This window comes from Podarcis erhardii (genome assembly GCF_964252035.2).
Source record: "Podarcis erhardii genome assembly, chromosome: 5".
Classification (NCBI taxonomy): Eukaryota; Metazoa; Chordata; class Lepidosauria; order Squamata; family Lacertidae; genus Podarcis; species Podarcis erhardii.
Window position 1 is genome coordinate 77961552 of NC_138509.1, and position 25219 is coordinate 77986770.

Sequence of the window (25219 nt, forward strand, 5' to 3'; positions counted from 1 at the left end):
AATGAAAATTTTGTTGGGCCACAAATGGTGTGCAGCTGCAGTCAAACTATAATTAAACATTTTATGTCCCTTGATCACGAAATTTTGCTTTTTATGGAACTATTCACAAGGCTGGTTTAACTGCTTATGGGAGTTGTCTGCTCATGGGGACAAGTGTGCTGTTGTGAGGAGGAATTGCAAAGGAGCCCTCAGCTTGACTTCTTGGAGTGGATTCTGGTTTTCAAGCTCCCACCATGCATGGAAGTTGATGCGGTATCTTGCTTGAGGCTGCACAACCACCCTAGAACTAGCACCCAGTAAGCAATGATAGAGTTGTCATGCCCAGAATGCAGTCTGGTGAAATTGAAAATCCACGCACACAACAATATAGTATGACTTGATTTTGATTTTGATTGACCATACAAAATTTTGTTTTCAGTGTTTTGCAAGTCACCTTCTAAGACGTTTTCCTAAAAGATGTGTTGCAAATGTAATAAATGGAATCATTGAATTGTAGAGTTGGGAGGGATCCTGAGGATCATCTAGTCCAACCCCCTGCAAGGCAGGAATATGCAGCTGTCCCACACAGGGATCGAACCTGCAACCTTGGCGTTATCAGTGCCAAGCTCTAAGCAACTGTGCTATAATACAGAAAAGCTGTGAATCCAACAGATGTGTTTGTGCATCGTTACTCTCACATAAATAAGATTATCATTTAACCTCGACCAGCATATTCTGGCATAAATTGGTAATGAACACAGACCCTTGGAGATTACTCATTATTTGGAAGACTCAAAATCCTGAAGACAGATGCAGTTCCCCAGATATTTCCCATTTTAACACCATAGCAAATTACTTTCACTCATTTGCTTAGTTAGTGCATCACATGTATGACTCCCTACTGGCATGCCCATATATATATCCAGGAGGGGGAATGTAAAGCTTGGTAAGTGTGCTAACACAAATGTTAATTAAGCCTGAGTATACTTTCAAACGATGGAACAGAATCAGAAGATTTCTTTCAGGCACATTACAAATCAGAGTTTTCACCTTAATGCAGGATATTTTGAAATGTTAAATCTTAACAATTGTCTCTTGCGGTTGATCCATGCGGCTATCAATCTCAGGTCAGTGGATTAAATCATAGAGCCCTTCATCTCCTCCCTGTGGCCAGAGTCCCATAATTTATAAAGAAAGCTCTAGAGCTCTAGAGCTCATGGGCCCATGCTGTATATATAGAAGGTCCTAGGTTCAGATCATGGCATCTGGCCAATACTTTAGTGACCAGCAAAATACGTAGGCATCACTGGACTAGAGGAATCAGTGGTTATCTGATACCGATAACCTCAGCACACTCATGTAACTTACATGACTCCATAAGAGTTTAGCAGAGCAGGTTTCCCACCAAATGGAACAAGGTAGTAGTGGGGTAACCTGTACCAAGTTATGTGTCTTTATATGCATATTGATTATTTATAGTGATGTGTGATTTATGAAAAAATGAAAGGTAATCAGCAAATAAAACAAATTTAATAAAATCCTAATAAACCACAACAAAAACTAGTTCAACAGATGGCAGTGTAAAGTCTACTGTTGTTCTGAAAAGGATAGCAGTGGAGAAGCTAAATTGACCTCTTTTGGAAGAATGTTTGAGCGTTAAAGCTACCACCAAGAAGGCTCTGTTCCTTGTAGAGGCTTAACCTAGCCACTCTGTAAGAGAGGATCTGGAGCAGGACACCCTCAAAAGGTGTGTGTGTGTGTGTGTGTGTGTAATAGGAGAAGATGTTGCCTGAGATAATCAGGACCTAAGCTGTTTAGGACTGTAAAGGTCAGGACTTACACTTCAAGTTGGGCTTAGAAACGAATTGGCAGCCGGTGCAGCTGTCTCAAAATAGATGAAATATGAGAGATCCTATCCGTTTCTGTCAGCAGGCAGGCTGCCATATTCTCGCCACAAGCTGAAATTGTTGAACTGTTTTCAAAGGTAGCCCCATGTAGAGGGTATCACAGTAGTCTAATCTGGACATTGCTAAAGCATGAATGGCATTGGCTGAAACATTGCTAGCATGCACCTTGAGATGTCTGACATATGGGAGTTGAAAGCAGGCAATGCCAAGCTTTTAATACGTAAACATTTTAATATTTTACAGTCTATTCTTTGTCCTGCCTCAGAATCTTTCTGATAGGCCAGGATTGTTACCGAATCTCTGCCCTACTCCCAGCAGGAAAATAAATACTCCTGCACCCCCTGTTTGCAATTAGTTTTAATGTAAGTAAAGATTACCGTTGTTATTTATTATGCAGGCTTTCGGGCAATTAAAGGGAAAAAACGAGGCAAAAAAATAATAATACGAACTTAAACTGTTGAAAATGAATAGCAAGTAAAACGCTTCTGTAAAAATAAGATGTATATTGCAAAATAAGCTATACATTGTATATCATGAACTAAAAAGTTTGGTGATGATTACATTTATGTGAGGTATATTTTCTGTACAAACACCTCAGTAGGAAAAACAGTTACAAAACTGTTAATCTAAACAGTTATAAAAGCATTTAACCACCTCTAAAATGCATATGAAAATAATAGTAAATTAGTTCTAAAGGCTAGCAGCCTTTCATATTGGAAAGAACATTGAAGGTTTGAGCGAGCCTATGTTATGAGGGTGTTAATAGTGGGAAAACCAGTTATTACTCAGAGAGTGTGTATATATGTGACTTGTTTAGGTTAAAAAAATAAACATTTAGCAATCTCTCCGTCTGATAAAAGGTGATCAAGGTATGGCAGAATGTTTGTAGTTCTTGTCTAGAAGCTGCATTTGAGTTCAAGATGGATATCGCCCAATATGCTTTTGCTATTTTTAGAATATTGTAGCAGGCAAAGCAAACACTTTCTGAGGAGACCCTGTGAAATGGCAGAACCTTCAGCTGTGCTGTTTCAGTCTTTGGCTATGCTCCCAGGTACCACTGCATTTCATATTCTCTATGGACCAGGGGCATTTGGTTCAAAGATAAAAATGCAGTTTTTTATATGGCCACCTACTGAAACCTATACACACACAGAGAGAGAGAGAGAGAGAGAGAGAGAGAGGGTGAGTCTTTTAAAAGAGGCCCTGTGGAACATGTGTACTCTGTATCCATGGGGCCTCTTTTAAAGGACTCACCCTGTATATAGTGGGGGGGGGAGGGAGAGAGAGGGAAATGAATAGAGGGCAGCTCTGTGTGGGGCTACCTTTGAAGGTGACCCAGAAACTGCAACTAATCCAGAATAGTGACTGGGAGCGGCCGCCGAGACCACATAACAGCGGTTTTGAAAGACCTACATTGGCTCCCAGTACGTTTCCAAGCGTAATTGAAAGTGTTGGTGCTGCCCTTTAAAGCCCTAAATGGCCTCGGTCAAGTATACCTGAAGGACTGTCTCCACCCCCATTGTTCTGCCCGGACACTGAGGTCCAGAGCCAAGGGCCTTCAGGCAGTTCCTTCACTGCAAGAAGCCAAGTTACAGGGAACCAGGCAGAGGGCCTTCTCGGTAGTGGCGCCCTCCCTGTGGAACGCCCTCCCACCAGATGTCAAAGAGAACAACAACTACCAGACTGTTAGAAGACATCCGAAGGCAGCCCTGTTTAGGGAAGCTTTTAATGTTTGACGGACTATTGTACTTTAATATTTTGTTGGAAGCCGCTCAGAGTGGCTGGGGAAGCCCAGCCAGATGGGTGGGGTATAAATAAATTATTATTATTATTATTATTGATAAAAAACAACAGGGAGGGAATCTATCTTGGTGGTAGAACAGATGTTTTGCATGTAGAAGGTGCCAGGTTCGATCCTTGGGATCTCCACTTGGAAGGATCACATAAAGAAGATAGAAAAGACCTATGCCTGGGGCACTGCTAATTGGTTTAGTTTCTGTAGTTGAACTGGCTGGTATGGCATAGTTCAGGGATAGCCAACGTCGTTCTTGCAGGGACTGATGGGAATTGTAGTCCCAACAACATGTGGAGGGGCCCCATGTTGGTTACACTCAGTGAAGTGGCTAAGGGACCGAGCTGTGGTGTAGAAAATTCCATCTAGCACAATAAGTTCCTGAGGTCAACTTGTTTAATATTCGCATTCAGCCTCTCAGAGGAAGAAGGTCCCTTTTAAAATATCGTTTCAAATTATGTAAGTTTTGTGGGATGAAAAGAAGTAACAAATTTGAACTATTTGAGTTTGCCTAATTTCATGGTAGCGTAAGCTTTATTTGGTTGTCGGTCAAGAAACAAATTGTGGAAGCATGATTTTGTTTCTTTGAACTGCAGCAGGAATTGCCTCCCGTTAAAACCTCAGCTTGCCTCAACTTAAAACATTTGAAAGCTTCATTCACTCTAATGTCTGCCTTGTTACTTCCCAGGGGACTAACTGCTGTTTTCTGTTCTGATGTGCAGGAACACTTTTACCTACGGACCTCAAATTATTTCTTGCTAGGACTAAACTGCTAAACCTTTGTTACCCATGCTTGAATTTTATTGAAGTCTGTGTGATTTTCACCACATGATAGCCATCATACTGTGTATGCAAAAGTTGAATTGAGAGCGGCGTCAGACAAATTGGAGAGTCATGTAGAAGCTACTTAAAAAGACTTAACTAGGTGGCACCATTTTGGTTGGCAGCTGACTAGCTTCCAGCATCTCAGATAAATTTGCTGTTATTATTCCACTTTAGGAATGGAATAGACTACATAACTGGGGCGTGGAGATATATATTTCCCTATTTGGTTAAAAGTGCAAGTAACTTCCTGACCATCTGAACCCGGCTTTGCTCTTTAGCTTTACATTCATTTTTGCTTCTCCTAGACTCTACACAGAAAGGAATCAGAAGTGTATAACGATTGCACTGGGAGGCTCAAAAAGGTGTTTGTATGTGTACTATTATTATTACTTTTATTGTATATATCCCACCCATTTGGCGGGGTTTCCCCAGCCTCTCTAGGTGGTTTCCAGCACATATAAAAACATTAAAAAATGTCAAACATAAAAAACCTCCCAATGCATGGTTGCCTTCAGATGTCTTCTAAAAGTTGTGTAGTTCTTATCAGCAACAAGCTCTGTGCATTGTACATAAAATAAATTCTGTGGAGGAAAATGGATATCCATATTCTTTGTCCACCTTTTCTGTTCCTCCTTAGCATCTGCACTGCTCACACAAGGTAAACAGTTCAATCTTGTTGATGTCTACTGAGAAATAAGTGCCATTATTTTGAGTGCAGTTTGCTCCCAGGGAAGGGCATTTCGAATCAGAACTCATATCGCTTGTCCAAACAAGTGTATGGCAGGAAAAGAGAGATGGTTTTTTATGGGATATTGAGGTACAAGTGAGACACAAAAAGGCCTTTAGCCACTGGAAATCACTTCCATGTCTTTGTTGTGCCTCAGAGAGGAGGCAGTGTGTTATAGCGGTTAAACTGTTGTGCGGGGGAAATCCAGGTTCACACTTAGCTGTAAATCTTGCTGGGTGACCTTGGCCTAGTCGCAATTTCTCATCTTAACCTACCTTACAGGATAGAAGGGGAGCAAGACCTGTGTATGGCACCCTAAGTCCTTGGAGGAAGGGCAGGGCAAACCTAAAATCATATAGGTTAGTTATCAGTTTCAGACAAAACAAAACAATGACTAATCTGGAATCTAAAGGACATGTTGGGTACTGTGCTGACAGCTAGATTCCATAATTTACAGCATGCACCAGCAGTCAGCATATTGGTGTCTCTGTCTCTTGTTTTTCTGTTTACATCTTGCAAGTCCTTTCTGCTTCACAAGTGCATTAAAGAGAGAAGATAAACTCACTGTGACGGGTAATCAGCTGAGTATATAGAGCTTCTTCCACCCACTTCCTTCAAACTAAACATGGTCAGCTGAGTTTTTAAGCTGTTCCTTTATCTCTTTCCCCCCACCCCAAACTATGTCACACACTGCAGGCGTGAAATAAGCTTGTCGACTCTTAAGTTCTCAGTGTCCACATCATTACAAAAATACAAAGGCTGAGCTTATGCTAGCATACTTGCTGTCAAGTTTTAGGACTGAATTATTTTAAAGTGTGAACTTCCCCAGGGCGAAAAGCAAAGAGACATAAGGGGGGCCAACTGAGAGCAAAAAAGGCGAGGGGAAAGGGATATATATCACTTATAGCAAATACACTTAAAATGGTAGGAACCTAAATAACAGAAATTCCAGCAAACAGCCGACACTCTAATTATTATTTTGCTGGATCTCCGATACCAATTGTGATGAAGAGAAAAGGAAAACAGGAACTAATATGTAGTTAACACAAGATGTTTGTGCAACATCAATTTTTGATGCTGTTTTCACAGTGCATCTGTTTTCAAATAGGTCTCGTTTAGCATGACCTACAGGTGCGCCACACTGAGCAAATAAAGGGAAGGAAAATCTGATTAGCACACAGTCTTTAGTTGCGTTCAGTTAGAAGTTAAGTCCCATTGATTCCAGTAAGACACGCTTCCAAGCAACTCTCTTTAGGGTTGCAGTGTCAAGCCATCAAGCATAAGTGAGTTGTATTAACTTCTGTTTGCCCTGTGGGTTTAACAAGATGTCATGGCTGCTGCCAGCTTGCATCTCCTCCATGCATCGTATTGGTAACATCAAGTCAAAGCCTGTTTCTTATCTTGCCCTGGCCAAGATTCCTACGACGCATGAATCTTGTCGGTTCATCATATGTCAATTTCTGTATGATGGATCTGGCCTTGAATACCATTCAGATATTGCAGCTGGTACAAAATGCAGTGGCTAGAGTGTTGTTGAACCTTTTTGCACAGAGCCATATTAGCCTGTCCTTATGATACCAAATACTGGCTGCTTGTTCATTATAGAGATTAATTCAGTGTGCTAGTTTTGATGTATAAAGCTCTGAACAGTTTGGGACCTGATTACCTGAAGGAATGCCTCTGCCTGTATTTCCCTGTCTGTATTTTAAGATCAGTTATGGAGTTTGTTTTGATGACACCATAATTGTGTGAAGTTATAGGACCTTTTTAGCATTGGCACCCCTGTTCTGGGATACAGTCACCTCCCCAATTGCCTGGTGGCAATGTTGTCCACCTTTTGGCCTTTTCCTCTCCCTGCATTTCAACATGATTATTTTTGACCTATGTCGGGACAGATAGGAAAGACAAAGTAGTGTTCTGTAATTTTACTGTTTTCATAATGGTTTCCTCCCCCACCCTCCTGTCTTTCTCTCTCTGTGTGGTTGTTGTTGTTGTTGTATTGCAATGAAATTGTTGTTACCAGCCCTGAGATCATCTGTGATGAAATACAAGATATAAATTTCATAAATAAAACAAAACAAAACTGGCCAGCAGAGTTGCACAAAGACTTGGCCAAGATGCACATTAAATGCTCATATTTTACAGGTAAACAGAGCTTGGGTCTTCACAGTTGGTAAAGTGTTAAGTCATGGCTGATTATTATTATTTTGCCTTGGATTTTCCTTTGCTGTTGTTAATCTACTGGGGGAGACAGTAATCCTCACTAATCTTCTGCAACTCACCCAAATATCTATAGGTATGTTTTAGTCTGCTGTCTGATCACCCCCACTGAAAGGTAAACAAGTGCTTCTTCAGCTTGGAATACTGTATGTGATACATGAGTCCTTAAATCAGCCAAAGAGCTTTAGAACAGCCGTTAATAGAGGTAACACCATCCTCAAATGTTACTGCTTATGAGGGACATTTTATGCTAACTCTTTATGGTAACTTACTGCCCTTCTAAGAGTTTGGTTCTGAGTTTACTTAGCCCCAAATCATCAGCAGTTTAATTTTGCTGAAGGCCAGTGAGAGGTTTGGGTTTGCTCTTGTAATTTTGGTTGAAGGAGCCATCGCTGGCAAGTAATTTTGTTGGAGTAAAACTTGTCAAATCGGAAGCATATATTCGTTTTGGGAAGGCAGAACAACATCCCAGTGTACTCTGTGGTGGCATTTGTGCTGAAATGGGAACTCCCAGTCTACCAGTGGCAAAGAGCAAAGTTGATATCTGTAACCTGACCCTATAGAAATAGATCTATTTTTAATTTGTGCTGAATCTCAAAGACACAACGCTTAAGCCAAATCAATTAGTCACGTAGGTGGACAAATGCCAGATATGGAGCGCAGTCCCCCCCCCCCTTTGCCGGCTTTTAAATAATAATGAAAATGCTGTTTCCTTTAACAGGAGGAATTTAAAATCTGCCAAAGGCTAATCACTGCGATAGGGTTGGATCTATCCCAGAATTAAGCCACTTAAAGTCTGCAAACACTTCTTTGGGGTGGGCAAGGCCCTGAAATTCCACCTAGTTTGGCAAAACAATGCACTAAAGACAGTTCTTCAGTCAAATAATATGCTAGGTTAAAATATGTGTTTGAATCATGTGCTTGGGATTTTCTGCATGTTTCTCATTTTAAAAAGGTAGCAGTGGGGGACCTTGATCTAGGTTTGGGGCAGAGGTAATAGGGATTCATCCCTGGCAATGAATAAGTGCATCTGGCTGTTAACCAGAAGATTGGTGGTTCAAACGCACTCAGGGACAGCTAAGGGCAGGATTCCTATATTGCAAGGGGGTTGACTCTCAGGGTCTCTTCCAACTCTACAGTTCTATGGGACTGTGCTTCTATCATTTCCAGGGTGGATAAAAATCAATTTTAAAAAATAAAAATAATAAAAAATCAGATTTTTTTTATTTAAATCAGATTTTTTAAAAATTTTAATCGGAATTTTATTTTTTATTTAAATCGTTTTTTTAACATTTAAATTGGATTTTTAAAATAAAATGCTTTTGGAGGAGAAATCTTTCTAAAGATTTCTATTTAAGGTGCAAAATAGTCCAAAGGCTATTCATCAGGAAATAAGGATTTGTTTTAAGTTTTAAGTGCTAAAACTCAGTCTAAGTTTGTTTGTTTGTTTGGTTTTTTAAAAAAAGTTTAACCACATCAGTTAACAAACATGGATACATAATGTTTTAGTTAAATAAATTGTTTTAAATTGTTATTAGGGAAATGATTGTTTTTCTCCTTCCAATAAAGTACAGCAGAAAAGTTGTCCAAATGCAAACAGTTAACTTATTAAACCTCACAATAATTTCACAATTATCTGTCTATGTATTTCTAATAGTATAACCAAATCAATAATTTTTGATATAACTGTAAAAACTACTCTGAAAAATTATTATTCCAAAAATGAAACCTTTATCTGGTTGTAAATATTAAGATTATACCAGCAAGAATGAGTCTATCTGTAAAAAAAAAAAAAACAAAACAATTTAAATGAAGTCTTACTGACTCATGATTTAAATCGATTTGGTTAACTCTGATCATTTCACTACTGAAATGATCAGCCCCTCAATCTTCAACTGCCCTATGCCCCCAGAAGCTGTTATTTTCTCCACACAACAGTTTTGGCGGCAGATAGCAGCTCAGCAGTTGTGTGTGTTTTCCCAGTGAGAAAACAGCATGGGGGGGAAGGGTTTAAGCCCCCCTCCTCAAGTCACCCACCCACCCACATAAATACATGCTGTAGCCCTGATTCAAACCAGCTACCGTTTCATCTTTTTATACAGGGAATGTTGTGGGGTATTCCAAGCATGAAATAAAATGCGTGGATCACTTTTGAGTGATACCCAGCCGAAGTCATACTCAGAATAGGCCGAGCGATATGAATAGACAAGTAACTTAAAATAATGACGACTTTTAATTCCTTTGCTTTCACTCTTAAGTACGATTAATGCAAGTTTTCTCCCATCCGGAATATATATGGAATATAATAAGCAGGACTAAGTAAACCATATCACTTGTTAAAGGTATGAGATGCTTCTTGAGTTAACGGATATAGTATGAACCAGCTCAGGTAAATTAGAGATTTCTTTACCAGTTTGCTTATGCAAATATTGCCTCCTACCATATAAAGCAAATTTTCATTGAAACTGTTAGGTTAGTCTCCTGAGGTTTTTAGACCCATGTTGAAATAATTTTCTGGAACAGAATAAGAATAGGCTCCGCTTTAGTTACTGTTTCCTTTAAATGGAAAAAGAGAGAACATATTGATACATTGTCCTTTTATTTAAAAGTTTGTTTTCTGCCAAGTGTGACTTAAGCATAAGGATGCAAGCATCCCTTTTAACTCCATATTCTTGCTAAAATTGCTGTCCAATGAACTCAAATAAAGGAGGACGTGCTCATAACTTTCAAAAGAGATACTTAAAATGTAACAGTTCCGCTATGAATTAAAAGCATTGCCTTTGTCTGATTGGACTGATTTGAACTCAAGAGAAATTCCATCAATCCATTTGCAAATCAGATGTACTTCTTAAATGGAGCTAGGGCAACAAAGTCCGTAACCTCACTTTGATGAAACTGAAACATACTTTATATTGTAAACCACCCTGTGATCTTCGAATGAAGAGTGGTATAGAAATTTAATAAAAAAATAAAAATAAACCATTTTTAATACTGTTTTAATTAATTACTTGCTGTTTCAATTAATTTGTGTGTGCATATATACACACACTATTTCATTTTTAAACAGTTTTCATTTTGTAAACAACCGTGAAGTTTTTCTACCATCCATATTTTAACGTGTATTTAACGTAATACACACTTTTTCTCTGTAAGCAGCTTTGCCTAATATGCACATACTTGCAAAATAATTTCCCCTAAAACAATTCATTTTTGTATATTTTAATGAATATATGCATTTAAATGCACACTCTACCCTAAATAGATGTATTTTCGCACACATTCCTTGGCTGGAGTAGTGAGGATTTCAAAGGATGGCCTTGTTCCGGTTCATGTATTATTTCAGAAAGCGTGAGCTAGATAGATTTGCCTTTAAATGTGAACAGAATCAAACTTCTCCCCCATCGCTACTAATAGCTAATATGGCGTTCCCCAGCTGAGTGATAGATAAGAGCATAAGAAAAGCCCTGCTGGATCGTGCCAAAGCCCCATGTCGTTCAGCATCACAGTAGCCAAACAGATGCCTTTGTGAATTGATTAATAAGCTTTGGTGCCTTTCATCAGATCACTAGTGCTGGACTAATAATCATGCAGCCAGAATGAAACCTTATGGTAATTTGCAAGTAGCTTCTCTGTGTGAACTCTTTAAAGATGTTCAGGAGCACAGGATTTCTAGCCTCGGTAAGGTTAAAATAATTGTAAAGAGAGGAACGCACACCTTTTGTTATTTTTGGAGGGTGGGTGTTATTAAATCCCTGACAATCTTTCAGATCAAATCGATTGGGATCTAAGCATGCGCACTCTTATACCATTGCACTGTTCTGTTGCCGAAGGGTACACATTTTCATTAGAATTAGATCATGAATTTTGCAGCGACTTTTGCTGTGTGGACCCCTTCTTACCCAGACTAAGAATTGCTACATTCCATTTTCAGAGTTAATATTCCCGGCTGCGACGATGACGCTCCACTCATCACATTTGAGTCTGATCTGGATACCCCCCCCCCCAAAAAATACCCCTTCCCACCCCCTTTGTTTTCTCCAACTTGTTCTGAGCTGGAGTTGGGTGCATCGTTATAGGAGCAGATTTCATTCCTTGAAATCTGGAAGCGCAGAATGTTGTGCAAGTCATCAGGGTCTCCACGGGAAATGTAAAAAAATATCATCGTTCAGCAGCAAAATTGTAGCAATAGCGAGTAACCTAGTAACTGCACTTGGAATGTTAAAAAAATACAACAGTTCAGTGACAAAATAGATCCATTAATTGTTCCGAACTGAATGAATTTCAAATGCTGCATTAATTTATTTATTAGAAATAACAAAAGTTTGTAAATGCTGTGTTAGTATATATATATATATATATATATATATATATATATATATATATATCCTGCTGCGAGAACGGCAAGTTTCTTTGACATGTAGAAATTATTACTATTCCAAGATCCCTTCTGTGTCACAGAGAGGTGCAAGAAGGGAGACATAGCGCAGATGCCACTGGATTATAAATGGAATGCTGTTGGATCAAACCAAACGTCTATCTAATTGAGCACCTTGTTTCTCACAGCGGGTAACCATGAGGGCAAGTGCCCCTGAGGGCAAGGGCCTTCTTCTGCTGTTATTTCCTAGTGACTGGTCCTCAGAAACATGCTATTCAATCTGGAGGTAGTATATAGCCATCATGACTAGCACTCATGTTAAGAGCATCTTCATGTGATCTTCAGGTGCCTCCACCTTCAGAAGTGAAGAAGATGGCTAAGTGAGGCAGGGACTTTTCCGTAGTAGCACCCAGTTTTTGGAACTCTTTCCCTATTCTTTAGTGGAATATTTCTACTGAAAATGGAGCTTCCTGAAAGATTGGAGTCCTGACCTCGTGACTACTGGAAATCTCACTCAAAAATCCCTACAGGTTCTGAGGTTTTCACCAGGCATTGACCACACATAAACATATTTGACAGTTATAAAGACTAGTAACATTTTTTAAAAAAATGAGAATTGAAATCCATAGGATACTGTATTCTGTGGCTAATGCATTTCGTTTTTCGTTTTTCTGTGCTTCCCTAGAATAATACTATTTGTACCACACTGGTTATATAGAATAATCACAGAAGTTGTTTATCTTCCTTGTGACTGGATGTTAAGCACTTACATTTGAAAACATTAGCAGTTTTGTTACAAACAGCATTCCCTGCTGTTATAGATTGAACTTCCGAACAAAATGACACTGCAAAGCTGACATAGTTAGAAACTAGGAGAAAAATGAAAGCAGGAGGGTTTTTAAAGACTGAGGGATGGGTACAACAAAGATATTAAGATGGCTTGTAATGAAGGAACAGCTGAAGGGCACAATGACAAAACAGGGAGACTGGAGCTAAAATATATGCTCTGGCATATATTTGTGTTCCAAGTCAAGGGGATTGTGACTCCTTAAAGTTTCCCTTTAAATACAAAAACTGATTCGAAAAATACAGCATGTTGTTTTTTAGATATCCCGATTTATTTGCTCTTTCCAAAAAAAGTTGAATTGGGCATTTAGTTTTATATTCCATACTAGAATTTTTTTAGATGTTATTTCCCAAGCCCTTAATGTTATCATCCTCTGAAGCCAAATTGGTCACACTCCTAGTCAGATTAATTCTGTTAAATGTGAAGTGGTCAGAGATCTCGGAGTGATGCAGACTCTGTTGTAACGCTTCATCTACTTGCCATGTGCAAAAACTAATCCGTTCCAGACATGTTTTTAAAAGATAGGTCTACGGTTGTATTCAGTCCAGTGAGAGCCACTCATAATGCCATGGCAAGATTGTAATCCTTTGGTGGCTTGTCAGGGCTGACAGCTCTATTAATTTACGACCCACGTTGCAGATAGGTTGTTAAAAAGGAAATGGTTATAAGTAATTAAGCCACTTGTGCTGAGTGGGTTTCATAGGGCAGGTACCAAGATAATTTTATCTAGCTTTCTAGGTCATAGAGTTACTCAAATGAGGACTCTGACAATTAGAGAAGATGAAAGTGCAAGTGAAAGAGAAGAAATCAGATTTTCACGTTCCTTAAACCTATATTCCTGCATAAACCAATGTTTCAGGGACTGAAGGCCGGATCGGATGTGGTACCAATATAATCTTATATACTTTTCTGTGCCACAGAGTTACTGAAAGGAGGACTCTAAAAACTGGAGAAAGTGAGAGAAGAAATATCATTTTTATATCCCTTAATCCTATTTTCCTGAATAAATCAGTGTTTCATCATATATGAACCAGGTTGTGTGTGTGTGTGTGTCTGTGTATGGGGGAGTCATCTATTTTATATTTATTTTTTTAAATGACCACAAAAATGGCTAGCTCAGGTGAGGGGAGCTTAACTTTGTTACCTTCTCCATGTTACTTTCCTCTGCTTCTATCATTGTCAGCCCTTTTACTTGAGTGGTTTCAGATTTTGGAAGTATTAGACTCCCTTCGATCACCCATCATTTTATATGTGAATGGGGCAGGCATATTTTATGTAGTTATTGGTAAAATTATTTGTCACCTTTCCTCCATAGAGCTCAAGGTGACCTACGTGGTTCTCCTCATGCCCTCATATCTTAAGAGATATGTTGGGCTGAGAGACTAGGACTGGGCCCAAGGTTGTTGTTGTTGTTTAGTCGTTTAGTTGTGTCCGACTCTTCGTGACCCCATGGACACCAGGCACGCCAGGCCCTCCTGTCTTCCACTGCGTCCCGCAGTTTGGTCAAACTCATACTGGTAGCTTCGAGAACACTGTCCAACCGTCTCGTCCTCTGTCATCCCCTTCTCCTTGTGGCCTCAATCTTTCCCAGCATCAGGGTCTTTTCCAGGGAGTCTTCTCTTCTCATGAGGTGGCCAAAGTACTGGAGTCTCAGCTTCACGATCTGTCCTTCCAGTGAGCACTCAGGGCTGATTTCCTTCAGAATGGATAGGTTTGATCTTCTTGCAGTCCATGGGACTCTCAACTGTCTCCTCCAGCACCATAATTCAAAAGCATCAATTCTTCGGTGATCAGCCTTCTTTCGGCCCAAGGTTATCCTGTGAGTGGAGATTTGAACCAGGGTCTCCCACACCCTAAATCCTGTACTCTAACCTCTACCCCACAGTGCATAAGCAAACATGGGTACAGCTGTCATGGTAGGTTTGGCCCCCTTTTTTTGCAAAAGAAAATCAGAACTACATTCCAATCTTATGCAGGCTTACTTAGAAACAAGTCCCACTGAGTTCAGTGAGACTGATGCCCAAATAAGTGCCCATAGGCAGTCGTAATATTGCACGAATTTATCTATGCATTAGTTGTCTTTTGCAAGTGGTGATAATGATGATAATAATAATAAAACTATGTAATTACACTAGATAGAAGATCTGAGAGAGGAAAAACAGCTGGGGAATGTGGTTTAATCCAACCCAAACCTGGTGCAAAATATAGAGGAAACAGCAACTAATTGAGGACATGCATTTTTGTTCCACTCCTTTGCGGGGGAAACGGCACATAAGCTTAAAGAGGTCTCTTTAGAGCAAATGTAGACTCTTAAATTTCCTTTAGGCAGGACATTCTCTCCCCACGAGGGAGTTCAGTGCTCTCCACTATCACTTGGTGGCTGGGTTTAAATCAAGGTAGGTTCAAGGCTACCTACACTCTGTAATGTCGTGTTTTCCCCATTAAGTCCTCTTTTATGCTCTCTGGTTTACAATCAGAAGAGGTACAACAATAAACGCTTACTTGGGTTCAGGGTCAGACTATGGCTGTCTTTGTGGAGAAAGCAGACTTGCAAATAATATTAGCTCAATAGCCTTTTAACCCATGCAGTTCTGAAATGAGATGGGAGAAGTGTTTTCTGTTTTTGTTTCTTTTTCTTTTTTGCTATTTCCGTGGCTTGGTGGCACAGCTTTGAGAAACAGAAACGGCAAGATAAGCTTAAAATAGAAGTTACTGCCAAATCCATCCTGTCAAGCCACCTGGCATGACTGTAGAGGGGAGCACAATGGCAAATGCTCCAGTTGTAGTTAAATTCGAACATTGGGTGTTGTTTTTTTTTAAAAAAAATTGCTCTAAAAATATTCACTGACCACATAGACAGACATCTGGCTGTCAGGAGCCATGTCAGTACTTCTGCTCTTTATAACTGAAATCTGGAATGGAGAACCTATTAATTTTATTATTATTATTATTATTATTATTATTATTATTATTATTATAACTAACTAACTAACTAACTAACTAACTAACTGTATTTATAGTCCACCTTTCTCCCAAACTGGGATTCAAGGCAACTTACAGCATTTATAAACATCCTTATAAACTCATGATGTAATAAAAACAAGGTAAGAATGATAGTTAAAATACATTACTGTAAAACATTTTTAAAGCCAGCATTAAAGTACAGTTTGCCCTGACAGCAGCCCAGTTTTGACTATTATCTGCACCTTAGTTTTCAGAGGATAAAAAGAGGGAGGCAGCCTAACCTCTCTTGGTAGGGAATTCAGCAATACGGAAGCAGCCACAGAAAAGTTTCTTTCTCTCTCGTGTCACCAGCAGCTGTGCCTCTGTTGTCGATGAGCCCAAGAGAAGGTGTTCACCCAAGGATCTTAACACCCAGGTAGGTTTGCATAGGGAAATACCATCTTTCAGGTAACCTGGGCCCAAGCCACACATGACTACAAACTGTGGCCTTCAGGTGAGCCAGCATGCCAATGTTCAGAGATGATGGTATGTATAGTCTAGAACATCTGCTGGACTAGAGGTTCCCCATCCCTCCTTCATATAGTTGAATCTGATACTTACCTACTTACCTTCCAGTAGCCCCACATATTTCTGAGTAGACATATGTATAGGATTGCGTTGTTAATTCATACCTCTTTCCTTGACATATTCAAAGGTTATTCCAAGTTGATAGTAGGAGTGGGACTGTGATTGTGATTTCACCCAGCTATGCTGTAAATCAATGGGGGAAGTTGGTTAGAGCTTGGTGCAGGTTGAATTTGATAGTTCTCAGGCTCCCTTTCAACTCTACAATTCCTGGCATATCTAGGTTGGTCTGCGAGATATCCTTCTTGGAAAGCAGTTGCCAGTTAGTGTGGACAATACTAAGGTAGATGGACCAATGGTCTGACACATTATAAGGCAGTTTTCTACAGTCCTGTGAGCTTCTCTATACATCTGAAGCTTTTATGGTTCTAATATTTATAAAATTTGATTAATGTGTATGTAACTGGAGATATACTGTCTCCTACTGCTAAGAACCGTTCCTTTTACTAATGTTCATGATAACCCAGATCTGTTTGCAGGGAAAGGCATGACTAGCGGAATGGGAACTCTGTCAGGCCTCACATTACTGGAGCATCACTTGAGAAAATATTCTTAGTACAAAAGGGAAACTAAACAGAACGAATCAAATGTAACCTTCGCCAGCACTCCATGGTGAAGTGTACCCAGGCTAAAAATGAAATTAGCAAAAGCGAAACCCAACCATTTCAAGCAAATTTGCAAAAGTAGAACTGAAAGCTCCACTTGCAAGACCACACAAACTGACAAAAAGCCCAACTGACCCCCTGACAGAAGGGGAAATCTGTTGGATTTTGACGTTGTGCAAGTCTTAAGAATTGGCACTGAAGTGCTTGATTGAGAAAATGCATCTTGCTCCTTGTTTTGTGTTTTCTGGAGAGGGCAAAATGAAAATTGTGTCTGATTTGGAGCCTGGCGCATTCTGTGAAGATGTGAACCAACACAAAGTTAGAGCAGGAGACTATTGTGTCTTCTTTGGCCACCAAGGCAACTGAGGAACTGCTTGTTGTTTAAGCTGCATGATAACATTCTTGCTCCTTTGCACCTGTCCCTGCTGACTATACATTTCCCCTGTTTTCTGCCCTCAGTCCTGGCATCTTATTATGGAGGGAGGCTACCTGTCCCATCCTGTCTGATTCAAGTAGTTCCAGTCATTTCAACCTGAGCAGCCAGAGTTCCTCCATATCCTATCTGTCCCCATGAATATGGCAGCTCCGTGAACATATACCTTGGTTTCATGGATCTGCTTTTTCCATTCAGTATCTTTGGATGGAAGGGAGCTGAACAAAGTGCATTTGGAAGGAAGGAAGCACAATATAAACTGGGAATTTAGTTTTATATTCCCTACTGCTTGCACAGTTTCTGCGGATATCTCCAAAGTGTCTTGCATTTAGGAATAAATGGGAATAAATCATGCACATCAGAATGAACATCCAGTCCTGCATGTTGGGTATAACTTTCAGTGAGATGCACATTCAAATGCAGATTCAAGCCTTTGCTTTCAATGGAATGCAGACCTGGGTGTTCATCCCCATTCTTAACCCCTCGTGCATCCAATAACCAATAAATTTCCCCCCACACCCAAGAAACAGACCAAAAGCGGGTTTGGGAGAATCATCTATCTACTCCAGCAAAACTACAATACCTACAATACCCCAGAGTGGCTGGGGAAGCTCAGCCAGATGAGCGGGGTATAAATAATAAATTATTATTATATTACTTTAGAAATTCCAGATTACCACAGTATACCTAGTCTAGGCCAGTTGTATTCTCTATTAAGTTGGCCTCTGTTCAGTTTGAGAGAGAGGCTATTTCCCCCCCTGCCCTCTCCACAATTTCCTCTTCTATCTTCATTTTATCTTCTATGTGGAGATTTCCTCTTAGTTACAAGTTTGGAAAACCATCCAAGAGCTGTTGCAGGGGTTTTTTAAAGGTTTTTTTTTTAATATTGCACTTAATGCCCTGTCCTTTTAGTAGCTTTTTAATGCTGAATTGCAGGTTCAGTGAGAAATTAGGCTTGTAAAGATGTTTGCCTGAAAGTACAGTGATTGATATTTACAAGGAATGCAGTGCTGGGTAGCTGCATAAGCTTTTCAAAATAAGCTACATTTTAACAGGAAAACATAGGTTATGAGGTTTTACTGAATTTAATAGTAACACTTAAGTTAACTTTAAATAACCAAACTTCTTGCTGAATTAAGTTTTTATTTTATTTTTTAAAAAGATCACCAACTCTGACAAACTATACCAAAATCTGCAGCAACAGAACTAAAAAAAAAAAGTAAATAAATAAAACATGCAAGTACATCAGAGAGAGAGAGAGGAATCCAGGGAAGAAGCAATGTGACTGTTAGATGTAAAGGAAAAAAAGAAACACTGCGAATAAAGCGAATGAATTTTACCCCGTAGTAGTGTATCAATATTCTTCACTTTCAAGAGACAGCCCCTCTGCTTCCCATACTGAGCTCACATGAGACTTTGGGAAGAACATTTGACAGCAACCACAAAGTGTAATTTCACTTCTGTTTGAAGGATTTGCAGCAGTCTCCACTGCAAAAGGTGTTAGAAGGAATATTCACACTTGGAGCAATTTTTATTTTTATTTTTATGGCAGCATTTCTCAAGGATGGAGAAATGAAAGAGGGAGGGGAGGGGGAAACACAAAGAAAGTCCAAAAGTGGGAGGCGAAGTGAATGTAAAAAAATTACCTTTGTACGCTAGGCTAGTTTGAACACACAGAGAGACATCCTTCTCTATCTTCCATCCAGAGAAGCAAGATGCAATGTCAGAGTTCAGGGAAACATTCCAGACAGGCAAAAACATTTTTTTTTGGGGGGGGAAGGAGGGTCACTGGGATGCGTGTGGCCTGGAGAAAGACATGAGAGTTGGGTAGAGAAAGATCTGGTAGCTGCATTGGGTTCCTGAGCCTCAGATCCCTAAATCCCAGGTTGAGCTTTTCCAGTGACCTGTATCTTGTATAAATCTGTTCGTAAGAGCAACTACTGACAGTTATAGTGGTCTTTCCCCAGCTGCGGAAACATAGAGTAACAGTGTGGCTGCTGCAAGAGATTTCTCTCTTCTCTCTCACACACACCAATTTTCTTCCATGACTAGTCAGTAGAGCCACAGCTTGACTAGACATTCCTGTGACGCTAATTCTGAAAGCTGTTCAGTGCACCCAACTAAAGGTGGAATAGTTTTGTAATGAGTACAGCAAGGCCTCTAGCTTCTTATCAAGCCTGTTGCAGGTTGTTGTTGTTGTATAGAATCTGTCATGCCCACATATAATATATCCCACCTGATTCACCTTACTGGAGCGGAAGCATTTGGATCTGAGTTGATTTCCCCCCTCTCACTGATGATCGATCAGATTTCCTCCCTCTCCATCACCACCACCAAATACTTCCAGCTAAAATTCCCTCACCAAGGAATCTCCCTCCTTCTGATTGCCAGCTCTTCGCCTCAGAAGGCTCTGTTTTATTTTTATTTGTCCGTGGGGCTGCCATTACTGTTTTGACTGGCAGCACAGGGGTTCTGGTTTTTATTTCATTTTGCTAGCAATTTAAAGGTGCAGCCTTCTGGAGAAGGGTACCAGCGCAAATCTGCTTGCAGTCTCTCAAAAGACAGGATAAGAATGGGGAAGTTTGAGACAAAAGAAGGCAATATGCTTTAACCTGCTTCCCAAGTGCAAATAAATGATGGAAACAATCATGACAGCTGCTTCTCTCTGGGACTGCAGCAGTCGCTGGGGAGCCAACAATACCTAAGGGTTATGAAACAGATGACAGATGTGCCCATTAAGAGGCACATGGGCCTAGTTCCTGTCATGTCCTCTAGCTGTTTCCCCTAATATGTATTATCTCAATCTTGTTCAGCTAACTAGACTTTATCTGTGGCCTATCCATCTGACACCAGTTAAGATGCAGGGTGGGAAAGATGCTTGACGTGACCTGGCTGAAAATCATTATGCTCCTGCTTTGCGGTACTTTCGTTGAACGTGTGGTGATGGTAGTTAATAAACATGTTTGTTTATTGTATTTATTGACATTTGTTTCACGCCCAATTAACCAAGTTCTCTGGGCGGTTCACATATTCTTTTGAAAAACCAATATGATTCAAATGCAATCAAAATTGTTGTTTTTATTTGTACATTAGAACATTTGTAAATGCTCGAAACACTTTATGTGTATTGCCTTATTGCCATTCTTATAATAGCTCTCTAAGGTGAGAAAAATGTATATAAGTAGAGATGTTGAGGATTGCTCTCTTGCCACAGAGAAAATTCATGACAGAGATGAGTTTCTGAGAAGTGAGAATTCCCCTGTTTGCTCTTAGCTGCTCCATTAGACCACACACGTACTTTTTATAATAGAAATTCTTCTTTTCCCCAAAATGTATTCAAAGCAGCTTTGAATTAGTATATATCCATTTACTTAAATCGGTATCAAACACCAATGCAACAACAGATAAAATAGCAAACAGTTAAATGTAACTACCAGCAGCAAAATTAACTGAAGACCAGCATGTCAATGAACCAGAAGCTTGGGGAAATAGTCTCATTTTATTTTATTTTTACCTAGACTGAGGCAATAGAAATGTTCTTCATAATTGCATTATTTTACTAATGCATTCATTGTATTTATTTTGTAGATTTATATCCCACTTTTCAACCAGAGCCCACAAAGTGCATAAAAACAATTACAAAACAGAAAAGTTAAACCTTGCTTGCACACTCAAATATTGAATAGTTAGTAAAAAGGGCAGAAGTTGACTGTTGAAGTGGTAGAATATCAAAACACCATGAGGTACATTTTGTTGTTGTTGTGGGGGCAGGCCTGCCTCATAAATGCTTTGAGCATCATCTAAGTGGGGCAGACTTTATTTGTACCAGGGTGAAATTTCCCCCTTGAGAAAGAGAGAAACTGATTTCCATAATGAAAAGTTTCCTTTTCTGAGCGAGAACAGGAAGCCTCATAAACCTTACAAGGAAGCCTGGTCCTTGTGATTTCCAGATCTATTCCTTGGTGATAAATGTCAGATAAACATCCTCAGAGTTGTATGCTTATCTGAGTCCAGCAAAAAGCTGTTTTCCCCACCCTCCAAATCTCCTGTTGTTCTGCACCATATCTGTTGTAGCCTGAATTAAAATTTCCTATGTCCAGGGGTATTTTTAAATTTAAAAACAGGGATTTTCTTAACTTTAACTTATATTTCGCACATTAATATGAATTACATACATTGCAATTACACACACGCTTTGGCTTTTGCCTAGTTTGCAGAACAGTCTTCATCTTGGAGGTACAGTGGTACCTCGGGTTACATACGCTTCTGGTTACATACGCTTCAGGTTACAGACTCTGCTAACCCAGAAATAGTACCTAGGGTTAAGAACTTTACTTCAGGATGAGAACAGAAATCATGCTCCAGCGGCGCGGCAGCAGCAGGAGGCCCCATTAGCTAAAGTGGTGCTTCAGGTTAAGAACAGTTTCAGGTTAATAACGGACCTCCGGAACGAATTAAGTACGTAACCAGAGGTACCACTGTATAGGGTAGAACCGGACGAAATCTGAGAACTCCTAGAGCAGATTTTTTTTCAAAAAAAATGTGGTGGGGGCAGGAATGGGAGGGGAAGTTTTGGGCAGTATCTCATGCACTTGTTCAATGAGTGAAAGGATTTATGCTTAGTGCAACAGAATTCCTTTCTGCCCCCCTCCAGCCTCTGGAGGGTTTGGTGAAGCCCCACGGCAGATTTAGGGGGTGCACAGTGGGGAGAGAGGGAGACAGTTCCATTACACAACTCTAAATCCTTGTGCTAATGGAATGAGTTACCTGGCACTACAGTGGTGCCTCGCAAGACGAAAATAATTCGTTCCACGAGTCGCTTCGTCTTGCGATTTTTTCGTCTTGCGGAGCGCGGATTCCCCGGGTATTAACGGTTTTACAAAAAAGGAAGCAAACTCGCAAGACGTTTTCGTCTTGCGAAGCAAGCCCATAGGGAAATTCGTCTTGCGAAGCACCTCGAAAAACGGAAAACCCTTTCGTCTAGCGAGTTTTTCGTCTTGTAAGGCATTCGTCTTGCGGGGCCAGTGGCGTAGCGTGGGGGGGTGCAGGGGGGGCCAGCCGCACCGGGCGCAACATCTGGGGGTTAGGGAAATCCACGGGTTAGGGGGCGCAAATCCATGGGTTAGGGGGCGCAAATTACTTGCCTTGCCCCGGGTGCTGATAACCCACGCTACGCCACTGTGCGGGGCACCACTGTAGATGGTTGCGCAAATGAGTGCAGGGACTTCACCGGATCTACAGATACACCCAAATGCTCCAGAAATAAATAACTGAAAATGTTATGGCTTTTGTACTTTATTTTCTCCACCCTTCATCAAGTTTCAGTCAATTGTTCACCAGGGAGAGATGGTGGAAGGTGAGTCTTCCATTTTCTATCCTGCCTGTTTCCTCTCTATAGGAGACGGTTGGCTCCAGCCCCACCACACACTGTTTCACATGAACATTTGATCTGTGCTGCTTGCTGTGACACTCCTGATGACATATAGAGAAGTCTGAACCTGCTTCTTTCCCTCTACTAATAGGCGCTGGACATAATCAATAAAAGTAGTAATCAACGGTATATATCATAGCAGGATAGAAATCAACAGAAATTTACCTTGATAGCTTAACAGAAGTTTTAGATCTGCCTGGTTATGCCCTCTACCAATGAGCTATTCTCTCTGTATGCACATATTTCCACATTAGGCCTTTGTTCACCAGCCTCCAAAATGAACAAACCACTTTTGTAACAATAAGTTTCATATGCTGAGCTCATTAAATAATTTATTTTTTTAGTGTAGGTGTCACACCAAGCCATCAGAGGCGTAAGATGTTCAGAATCAGCTGTTAACAACATCCTGACATTCTGCTCCCAAGTAGAATAGAGATACTTTTGTATTATTATTTTCAAATAGGTGCTTTTGGCATGGTGGCTGCAGTATAAAGGAAAGATCCAGAAGTTACAGTGAAAAAGAAATAGTTCCTGGAGCTGGTGCACTCCAACTCATAAAGTACCTGGTGCATAATGCTATGCGATTCCTCCTGAAATTATTTTGCATGTGTGGCAGAAAGCCAGTGATGTTGGTTGAATGCAGACGACATTGTCTTTCCTTCTCTCTGAGGCATTCAGAGCAGAATGGAGGTCAATGACACAGTAGCTTGCAAATCGCATTGCAGAGGCAGGCACAGACAGAACTAAATAGATGGCTGCATTTATTTTCATTAGCTTTGTTGTGTTGTACAGGGCCTTAATTGGTTTAGAATTTGTACTGTGTTGCTGAACATGAAAACTGCAATTCTGTGTGTGTGTGTGTGTGTCTACACACACAGAAACACACAAATCTATATACTTGACATGGTATAGCTTTAGTATTCTGGTAGTTTTGTTTTGAATATCGTTGATAAATCAGGGTAGCAGTTCAATTGTATCTTGTCTGCCCCCCTCCTTTCGTGTGTTAACCTCATGAACCTGCTAATCTTTTTCACATGTTCTGTGAAATGGAAAAGTGTTGCTGCAGACATCTGTTAGAAATTTATTCTGAAAAGCATTCCCCTACATATTTTCCTACATTTGGTGTTATGCGTGGCTTCTAAGATATATCGTTTATCTTCTATCCTCAATTTTCTTCTGTCTTTTTTGGTAGAAAAATTGAAGGGTAGTGGTGGCATTTTTATAATATTTTTACAATTTCAGCACTACTCCCCCCCCGCATCCAACAATACCTTGGAATTCAGCATGTAAATCTTTTCGTTTTATGTTTGTGTGGTCAGTAATTCTTCTCTTTGTATTATTTTGATACAATCCGAATCCTTTGTTTGTTTCCCAACACAGAAACAGCTGATTTCTGCAGCTGTTTCCATTAACGAAAAGCCTGTAGCAGTTCCTTTCCTTGCAATAAAAAATGCAATTAAATACACACCACATTAAGTAACATCAGAATGTGGCCTTTGTGGTTCTGGAAAGTCAAGGATCAACTTCCTTTGAGGATCTCAGACTTGTCTGTATCCATGACTGAACAGCAGTTTTGTTATTCCATGGTGTGGTGTTGCCTCGTTCTAATTTTCAAGTAACAATTATGTAATCTCTGATAAGTAATAAGCTACAAGATAACAATGATAATGATGATGATACTGAGAGCTATATACATGTAATGTGGGAGACCCGTGATTTCCTGATGTTTTAAGTTTTGTTTAATAGCAACTGGTTTGTGCATGACACTAAATGGGATTGAAGCAATGGTGCTAGGAAAAGAGGAATTTAATCCTCTGCCTTTGCCTTTTCCTAAATCTGAATCATTCAAACACTTCCCAAGTAATCCCCAACCCCACTGGGGCAAATAGTAGATTTCTTGGAGGTGATGTGAGGGGAGGAGGAAGGTATAATTCCCACCTCCCTGCCATTTTAGCATTGTTACCCTGATCCAATTTGAAGCTGCCCATGTCTTCTATAACTCAAACATACAGTGCAGCCCATTACATATCTACTTAGAAGTAGGTTCAATGAGCCTTTCTTCAAGTTTAGTGGGAATAGGATTGCAACCTATAAATACCAGGAGCTCTATGAATCTCCCGTACCATTTTGATTTTGCTCATTGCTCAAAACACTTTGTTCATTTTCTTATAGAGTGATCCTGTGTCTCCCATCACATAAGCAAGTATTATGCCAGAGCTAGTGTAACATAACACATTGCTACCTCTTCAGCAAATGCAAAATAAAGAACGATAGCAATAGAAGCAAAAGCTTGCGTAGCAACACCGACAGAATCCTTTCAAAAGAAATCAATTGCAATGTCACTCACGGATAAAATCCACATATTCCCCATAAACAGAAGGCAACAATCAACATGCAGTGACAGCAGGAATGCTGAGATATAATAATAATTATTATTATTATTATTATTATTATTATTATTATTATTATTATTTATTTATACCCTGCCCA

General features: G+C 39.9%; 1 protein-coding gene and 1 long non-coding RNA gene across 26 annotated transcripts in view; one reads left to right on the plus strand and one right to left on the minus strand.

The window, feature by feature from the left end:
- MBNL1 (muscleblind like splicing regulator 1) overlaps positions 1 to 25219 on the plus strand; it is a 181609-nt gene that overhangs the window by 41520 nt on the left and 114870 nt on the right. The gene's annotated exons all lie outside the window — the stretch shown is intronic.
- On the minus strand, positions 20357 to 25043 carry LOC309342427. Its single transcript, XR_014156803.1, has 2 exons — positions 22885 to 25043; positions 20357 to 20613 (listed from the first exon to the last, which is right to left on the minus strand). It is a non-coding gene; the product is annotated as an uncharacterized lncRNA (long non-coding RNA).